Here is a 9,432-nt window from a genome sequence, read left to right as displayed (position 1 = left end):
TAAGGAAAAATCCTATTTGCAATAGCATAAAAAAATTCTTTGGGGTAAATTTAACTAAGTAAGCAATAGATCTGTATACTGAAAACTATAAAACAAATTCAGTAAAGTTGCAGAATATAAAATCAATATACAAAAATCAGTAGCGTTTCTATACACTAACAATAAACTATCTGAAAAAGAAGTTAAGAAAAATATCACATTTACGATAGCATCAAAAATAACAAAATGCTTAGGAATAATTTAACCAAGGAAGTAAAAGATCTGTAGGCTGAAAACCTTCAGACATTGATGAAATAAATTAGAGAAGACACAGTAAATGGAAAGGTATCCCATGTTCATGGATTAAAAGTATTAATATTGTTAAAATGATCACATTATCCAAAGTGATCTACCAATTCCATGCAATCCCTATCATCAAGAGGGGAACTCCGCTTCATATTGATACAGCCAAGAACACAGGGATTGCTCAATCTTCAGCTCTTTGTGGGATGAATATATTCCTGAGGGGCAAGATATCAACTTTTTAAATCCTGCTTCTGCCTCTTCATGTTGTTATACTGTAAGTTGATTTTCTGATCTTTCATTCTGTGGCCTGTGTGCATTTTTCTATGTGCATTCCTTCTGGAAATTTTTAGAATATGTATTCTATTCTTGATTTTTTAGGGATTATTTTAATTATATCTTCATGTATTTTAATTTTCTAATTTTTTAGAAAAGATTCATCATATTCACAAAATTATATTTTACTTCCTCTACTACCCTTCTCTTTCCTCCGCTGCTGGGTCTTTGTTGATTTTATTATTATTCTTAGTTTATCTAGTGTTTATTTTTAGTTCAAAATGTATTCATGGCTCTACTAATTGGTTTATAAACCTCTGGTTTTACAAGGTAATTTATTCTCCATATTTACATTACCTTACACACTCTTTCCTCCTTAACCTTCCAAACTGTCAGCTCTATCATTTCTAAGTTATTATATTTCATAATATTTACATTCTTACAGCCACAACTTCTAGAGTTGTTTTAATCTCAGCCTTATGATTAAATGGATGTTATGCTCACTGTCAGTCTTTTTGCTGGTTTCTTCATTCATCTATCTGTTGGCTAAAGTTCATTTGGTCATATCTTTAAGAAGCCTTTATGGGAACTGTATTTGCCTTTATATTTGAACTACAGTTTAACTGGATATAAAGTTTTTTATATTATATCCAGTTAAACGGTAGTTTGAAACCAGAAGACTTTATAGACAACACTGTCTTGTAACATTGAATAATTTCTAAAGAAATTTGACACCATGCTGATTTTGTTCCTTCATTTAAGTTCGCTCTTGGTTCAGGTTGTGTATTTGCTTTTGCTTTCCCCATTTGGTTGAGATTAGCAACTACGGAGCATGACATTTCCATTTTTCCTCCGTATTGCCTAAGAGTTTGTTTCTTTCATATATGGTGTGTCTTTGTGTCTCCTCATTCAGCTCTGCATCCTTTGACTTACTGTGTTGTAAAGTATGTGCATGGAAGCTCCCATAGGTAGATCTTACAATGTCAACCCCTTAGTCTAAATCAAGGTATTTGGTTTCTTTCCTGCTGAGTGTGCCCCTGTGGAGAATTTCTCCCTCTACTGGTTATTTTTGAGAACTGCAACGATTTTCTCTGTACATTGTGCCCATAAGGCTATCAGTCAAACAAAAAACAAAACAAAACAAAAACCTTTTAATCCGGTGGAATGAATTTCCCAAATTTCTCATATGTGAACATATGAGCATATAATAAAATGGGGTTTGTCACTTTATCTTAAATATCATATTACCATACTGCAATGGCCCTGAAACTTCTATTCACATATTAATATCTCTGAAATTAGATGATATCTTATAATCAATGAAATAAAACAATTTCTACCAGTATTGTGACACAGTTGTCATTGCCTGTGTGTGCAGGAACTTGGTCATAGCTGTTCATATTGTTACCACTTCAATAGAATTATGTACATTGTTGATGCTCTATGCATTGAATTTAATTGACATATAAAATGTCACCAAATAGAATGTGCTCAGTCATTCAGCACAAAAAAGTGTTATTAAGAATACAGAAAGGTATAGATACAGTATCTTATGGCTTAAATTTTCTGTTAGTGAGACAAATACTCATTGCTGGAAGGATAATTGTGTTTCTATATTTTCTTAAAAAGCAACAACCAAATGCTTTACAGGGCCTAAGAAAGGATGGTATCCACAAGAAGGTGAGGTTTTGTTATGTTTTATTATTAAGATCTATGCAACAGGATTGCCTATCACTGACTAAGCAGTGCAACTGAAGGCAGAAGAAATTGCCAAATACTTCAGAATATATGAAAGAAATTTCAAACCAAGGAGAGGCTGTGTGACCTACTCAAGCTGCATAGGACTATCATTAAGGCATCAAATATCAATTTTTTAGAAGCTTCCTGCTGTCATATTTGATGGCACAATTTTGCTGTACTAGACAGCTAAAGAGCTTCCATCCATCATGAATCTCTTCTCTCTCTCTCTCTCTCATTTGAGATATAGGCTCTTTCTCCTTTTTCTACTCTAAGGCATACTCTTGACTCTTCTCTTCTTATCTGGGTCATGGCCCTGTCTCTTGATCACGTATATCTTACAAGCTCTACCTACCGAACTTTCTTCTTTCTGAAAATCTTCCTCTGTCTTGGTTCAAGCAGCTTTTCTATGGATATCTGCCCTGTCCTTGGTTTTTCAAATGTTATTGTTAACATGTAGTGTAATTATAGAGGATTAATATTAAAATAAAATGTAATAAAATATATAAACAAAGAAGAGAAATTTAGAATTTCACTCACCCAGTCTCCATTTATTTCTGAGGATTTTGGCCTCATCTGAAGCCAGAATAATTGAAATACTTATTAGCATGTAGATTTTCCTTTTATATTTTCAAATTTTTCTAGGTAAGTGTTTTAGAATATCCCTGTTAATAGCTGCATCTCTTACTTGTGTACTTTTTGGCTCCTATGAAAACTCATATCACACTTCACCTTAAGGAAAAGTTAACTGCAGTAGGGATCTGTAAAAGCAGATGATCATCTAGGCCCCAGAAAAGCTGGAATGAGTCTTTGAGATTTTGTGTCAATGTAAACCTGGGTCAAAATGAAATACTTTGAGATGAAGGTAAGATATTTCATTTTCCTTGCCTGTGGAGGCTCTTGTCTTTATCCTGATAATACATTGTCTATATTATCATAATCTAGCTTTGTGTGTTTTTTTTATTTCTTTTATTTTAACTCTCCTAGGATCCTAAAAGCATTCCACATACTATGAGAGAGTTCCAAGTATTGTCAAAGTTACTAAAGTTTCCCACAGCTCATTCCAATAATTTTCACTAAGTAATTATTCTCTGACTATCACCCCCTCCCACCCATATGAGGTTTCTCTTCTGAGTTTGGCATCTTTTTTTATTCTACTCCAGACTTCACAAAACACATCTGCCTTTTGGCTCTTGCTATCCGGAATATCAGCTGAAACTCACAATAGCGTGGAGCCTGTAAAATGTGGCTCAGCCTTTTGTACTCTAGGCATCCTTTCCTAAGGACTCTGCAGGCAGAGTTAAACAGGCCTACAAACTCTCCCTGCCTCTAGCCCATTCATTTCAGGCACTTTCATAATACAGAGAAAACCCTTTCATAGTTTAGAAGTTGAATTTACATAAATGTGCATAACATTCAAGTTGCTGCTTTTTCCCTTCAGCTATTTTCTGTACCAACAATTCATTACCACCTGCCCTTTCATCCTAAAGAAAGATTTATATTTTGAGAATGACAGGAGAGTAGTTATATGGTTCATTACTCTAATGGAAACATGCTTTCAGTGTATGAGGGCTCTGAGTTCCTTATCTCTGGGCACAGAAAAATCTTTCCCAGCTGTAGTGCTCTGCTCCACGCTCCATCCTCTTTTGTACATCTCGTCTATTTTTTTTCTTTCATATAATTAATAAGAAACCCAAAACTTCTAGGTGAATATTCTACATATCTGTAGCAAAAAAGAAATAGAAAGTAAATAAGGAGAATATTTTGAAGTGTGTTGGAAATTATTGTTCTCTTAAAGCCTAGAATAGGTACAAATTTATATGCCTTGCTGAACTTTCTAAAATTGCATAATCGTCTAATTTGTCAAAGAATACCACTCTCAGCTACTGTATTGCAACAAAACATAAACTAGTGACATAAAATTGTCAAGTCTTCCCAATCCTAATGGAAGATGCCAGTTGACAAGATATATCATGACTGACTATGGGACCAATAAAATAAAACGAACAAAATACAGGCAACTATAAAAATAGGTTAGAGGTTTAATTTATTTTAAGCTTTAAAATATTTGTTATTTATTCTCAGAAAACCGGTTTCAATATCTCTGTGGCACAGTAAGAAGACACAATAGAATAAAATATGAGAAAAAAAATACCAACCCAATAAAATACCCAATGAAATCAAGTAACATACAGTGGGAATTGGGGCTATCATACCCTTGAAGTGTTTCTAAGGCTCAATGAATGTCAAAATGAAAAATCTGTCATTGAAGAGATTGAAGGAGAGCAGGGAGAGGAGGATTGGTTTTATACAGAGAAATAGAAATACTTTTTAAAGAACTAAGGATTAAGGCCTTACATCAAAGTAACGATAGATTCACTCCGGTGTTATAAGCAGGACTTTATAAGACAAATGATGAGTCATACAAAAATGTTGCTTTCAAGATGGTATTTTTTTAATAAAAAGAGGGAAGAGAAAAACAAGTAGTTTAAGGATTTTCTCAGTAGTTTGGCAATCATTGGCTCCCCATTCAATTTTAAGAGTATAGTATTACATGGCTGATTGGATGTTCCTTATGCATGGGAGGGGTTATCGATTTGTGAGTTTCACTAAAGTGTCGTGGGGACCTGGCTGTTTCATTGGAAGACATGCTAAATATTAATATGCTTACATCTTATTACACCAATCAATTTCCTAGAGTGGAACCTTCCGGTATCCTGTCTAGCGTGGGGAGAGGGGATGGTGGTGGATGTATAAGCTTGGCTTCCAGACTTCTGGGAGCCAAAGGGGCTTCACTATTTAGTATGCCAACTTCATTTCACTCTCATGTTTTTAGTATGGCACTTTAGCTCTTAGCTGAAATCTGAGATTTCAATCTCTACAAAGAGTTAACTTTCTCAGTCTTCTCTCCCAGTGTGGGAGAAATGGTTTTTGAGGCGTGAGGAGAAGGAGGAGGAGGAGGAGGAGGAGGAGTGCTGGCTAAATACTTCTTTTACTGACTTTAGGCAAATTCTTCTGTTTCCAGTGCTGATCTGTACCGATGACTTCAGTCTTCTTCAATAAACTCCTCTTGCTGCTTTTTTGGCTTCTCTCTGTTATCCCTAAAATCCAATACTCCCCCCACTCTTACCTCCACCAATACCAATCACTTAAGTTTCAGCTTTCTCTAATCTCTTTAGTAATTTAGAACTCACCTATCCTCTTTTCATCTTCCAAATATTATAGATCTTTAGAATTTACCGTGATTGCCCTCTTTCCTTTGTTAACATATTAGGCTGTACTTTTGGATTCCTTAGCTGTCAGTTTCGCGTAAGTCGAGAAGGGAGTAGATGTAAACATTTGTCCAACCCACCTGTTTAACTGGAAGTTCCTAATAAACAATTTAATAAGACTCAGATACACATTTTAAGAAGACATTTGCAGAAGGGTTCTCATGATTAAGTAGGTTCACATCATAGGAAGTAGGTGCCAGGTTTCACTCACAAAAGTAACAGTGAATTTTATTCATGGAATGGCTCACCAGGGCTATGCTAAGTGACAAGAACTCTTCGGATGAGAGTCTATGACAGCCTACAGCATTCATAAGTTTGTGAGGTTGTCACTTTATGCTGAGGCATACAAAAGGCATGACAGGTATGGACCTTGGCACAGGCTTAAGGCTCCTTGCATACAATTTATAGCACCCTCATTTATAGGGTATGCATATGAACTTTATAGCCCCTCCTTTCCCAATGGCATCATGTACCCTCTTTAACCTTCAGTTTATTATTTGTGAAATAAGGATAGTTTACCCACTTCATGGTATAATTATTAGCATTTAGTGAGATAATGCATGTGAAAATATCTAGCACACTGGGGCCCAGTCAAGGGTAGTTAAGTTAAATCTCCAGAAGTTCTTGGGTTAAAGTCTAGGCTTAGAAGACATTGATTAGTTTGTTTTCCTCCTTCTATATCACATTTTTATGGTAGCCTATTCCATCTGTAAACAGCTATGATGATTAGAAAGCTCATCTTTATATTAAGCTCATTTTATTATCTAATTCGTGCTTTAAATGGCTAAGGTCAGCAGTGAACAAGATGGACCCCATTCCTGCCATTTTGGAGTTTATAGTCAATATCATTTTTTTAAATTCTTTTCTGAATCTCTATCTGATCATTTTCCTCCTGTCTGTAGAAGACCTTTTAGAATGTTCTTTAGCATGAGTCTGCTAATAGTGAAGTCTCTATTTTTATTTGTCTCAAAATATATCTACATTGCCTTAATTTTTAAAATATTTTTACTGTGTACAGACTCCTGGATTGGAAGTTCTTTTCTTTTAATAAGTTGAAAATACCACACAATTGTTTTATGGCTTCTGTTGTTGTTGAGAAGTCAACTGTTAATCTAATCTTTCTCTTTCAGGAAAATCTATCCTTTTGTTCTCTAACTACTTTTGAGATGTTCTCTTTGCCTTTGGGTTTTCTTTAGCTGCAATATATCCAGTTGTAAATTTCCTTTTATTTATTCTTACAGCACCAGGTTGGCACCCCTGGCATGAGGCACCAGGCTGCTGCCACCCATTTACAGAGACTCTAGCCCTGCCCAGTGAGAGGCCAGTCCCTGTAGCTCTATCCTCCAGACTGATCCCTATTGCCCTATGCTCTGGCAGATCTAGGGTCCAGGTCTACCCCTGCAGACCCAGGACTCAGGCTCACCCATTGACTCAGATCCCATGTCTGCCCTAGTGCCAGGACAGCTCCTGTAGACTCAGGCTTCAGGCCCATCCCAGTGGACATAGGCACCAGGCCCATCCTAGCACCTGGCCAGCCCCTGTAGACTCAGGCTTAAGCCCCACCCCAAACCAGATCATCCGCTGTGGAACCAGGCCCCTCACCTGCTGACAAAGCCTGCCCAAAGACTTCAATAGCAAGTCTCCCCATAGACCACACCAGACAGCTTGCCCAGAATCTCTGGATGGGCTGACTAATGAAGAACTTTTCCAGAAAAAAACAGTCTGCAAAGATCAGAATAAACCTCTACTTCTTCAAATCTGCAGATATCAATGTAAGGCAACAAGAAACATGATAAAAATCAATAATACATACCACCACCAAAAGAGTACTACAATCTCTCAGTAGCTGACCCCAAGGAAATGGAGATAAATAAACTTCCTGATAAATCATTTAAAATAACTGTGTTAAGGAGGTTTACTGAACTTCAAAAAAAAAAAAAAAATAGAGAAATGATTCAATAAAATCAGGAAAACATAAATGACCAAAATGGGAAATTTAATAAATTGAAATTATGTGCAAAAAAAATTCTAGAGCTGAAAAATATAATGAATAAAGTTAAAAATGCAACAGAGAGCATTAACTGCAGAATTGATCAAGTAGAAAAATATCTGTGAACTCAAAGATAGGTTATTTGAAAATATACAGTCAGAGAAGAAAAAGAATAAAAAGAAACGAAGAAAGCTCATGGGATTTATGGGATAGCATCAAAGGGGAAAATGTTTAAGATATAGCAGTTCAAGAAGGAGACAAAGGAGTAGAAAGCTTATTTAAAGAAATAATAGCAGAGTGCTCGCTTCAGCAGCACATATACTAAAATTGGAACGATACAGAGAAGATTAGCATGGCCCTTGCGCAAGGATGACACGCAAATTTGTGAAGCATTCCATATTTTACCCCCCCCAAAAAAAGAAATAATAGCAGAAAACTTTTAAAACTGAGGAATGATATAAACATTCAGGTATAGGAAGGTCAAAATTCTTCAATCAGATTCAATCCAAACAAGACTACCCTAAGATATATAACCAAACTGCCAAAAATCAGACATAGAATGGATCCTGAAGGTAGCAAGAGCTGAGAGAGTTCATCACCATCATATCTGTCTTATAAGAAATGCTAAAAGGAGTTCTTTAAGCCAAAAGAAAAGGACACTAATTAGTGACATGAAAAAAGGATATATAGTAGGAAATACAAACCCAGACACTGGCCATTTGATTATGAATATGACATAATTTTAGGATAGCTGAAGGAGGACATGTCTAGGAGCAACATATGTTTCTAAAGATGTAATTTCTGGATAAATATTTACTTAATGAACCAAAGGGTATAGAAAAAATAACATGTGAAAGTATAAAACTCACTAGCAAAAGTAAATATGCAGTCAAATTCAGAATACTCTAACTGTAATTATAGTGTATCAATCACTTATATCTTGAGTATAAAGGTTACAAACAAAACTATTAAAAATAATAAAGCTACATTAATTTGTTAAGGAATACACAATAAAAATGCAAATTGTAACATCGAAAACATAAAATAGGGAAGTGGAATAAAAATGTTGAGTTTTTTATGCAATCAAAGTTAATTTGTGATCAGCTTAAAATAGACTGTTTTAACCATAACATGTTTTATGTAGGCCTCATTGGAACCACAATGCAAAAACCTATAGTAAATACACAAAAGAGAGAAAACAAAGGAATCAAAACAAAACACTAGATAAAATCACCTAATCACAAAGGAAGACAACAAGAGAGGAAAAAAGGAACAAAGGAGCTATAAAACAACCAAAAAAAAATTAATAAAATGGCAATAGTAAGTCCTTACTTATAATAATTACCTTGAATCCCACTACTGGGTATATATCTAAAGGATATGAAAAAAGTATGTTGAAGAAATATCTGCACTCCCATGTTCATTGCAGAACTATTCACAGTAGCCAAGATACGGAATTAACTCAAGTGTCCATCAACTGATGAATGGATTTAAAAAATGTGGTATATATACACAATGGAATACTATTCAGACTTAAACAAGAAGGAAATTCTGTCATTTGCAGCAACATGGATGAACTTGGAAGACATTAAGCTAAGCAAAATAAGGCAGGCATAGAAAGACAAATAATGCATTATCTCACTTATACGTGGAATCTAAAAAAGTTAAACTTATAGAAACAGAGAGTGAAATGGTGGTTACCTGGGGTCTGGGGGTAGAGTTTGAGGAAATGTTGGTCAAAGGACACAAAATTTCAGTTAGATAGGAAGGATCAGCTCAAGAGATCTATTGTACAGCATGATGACTATAGTTAATAACAGCATATTCTTACATTTTGTGTTCTCACAAAAAAATTATGTAGGTAATACATACATT

This window comes from Propithecus coquereli, unplaced genomic scaffold (genome assembly GCF_000956105.1).
Source record: "Propithecus coquereli isolate 6110/MARCELLA unplaced genomic scaffold, Pcoq_1.0 Scaffold93, whole genome shotgun sequence".
Classification (NCBI taxonomy): Eukaryota; Metazoa; Chordata; class Mammalia; order Primates; family Indriidae; genus Propithecus; species Propithecus coquereli.
This window is presented reverse-complemented; position numbering follows the sequence as displayed.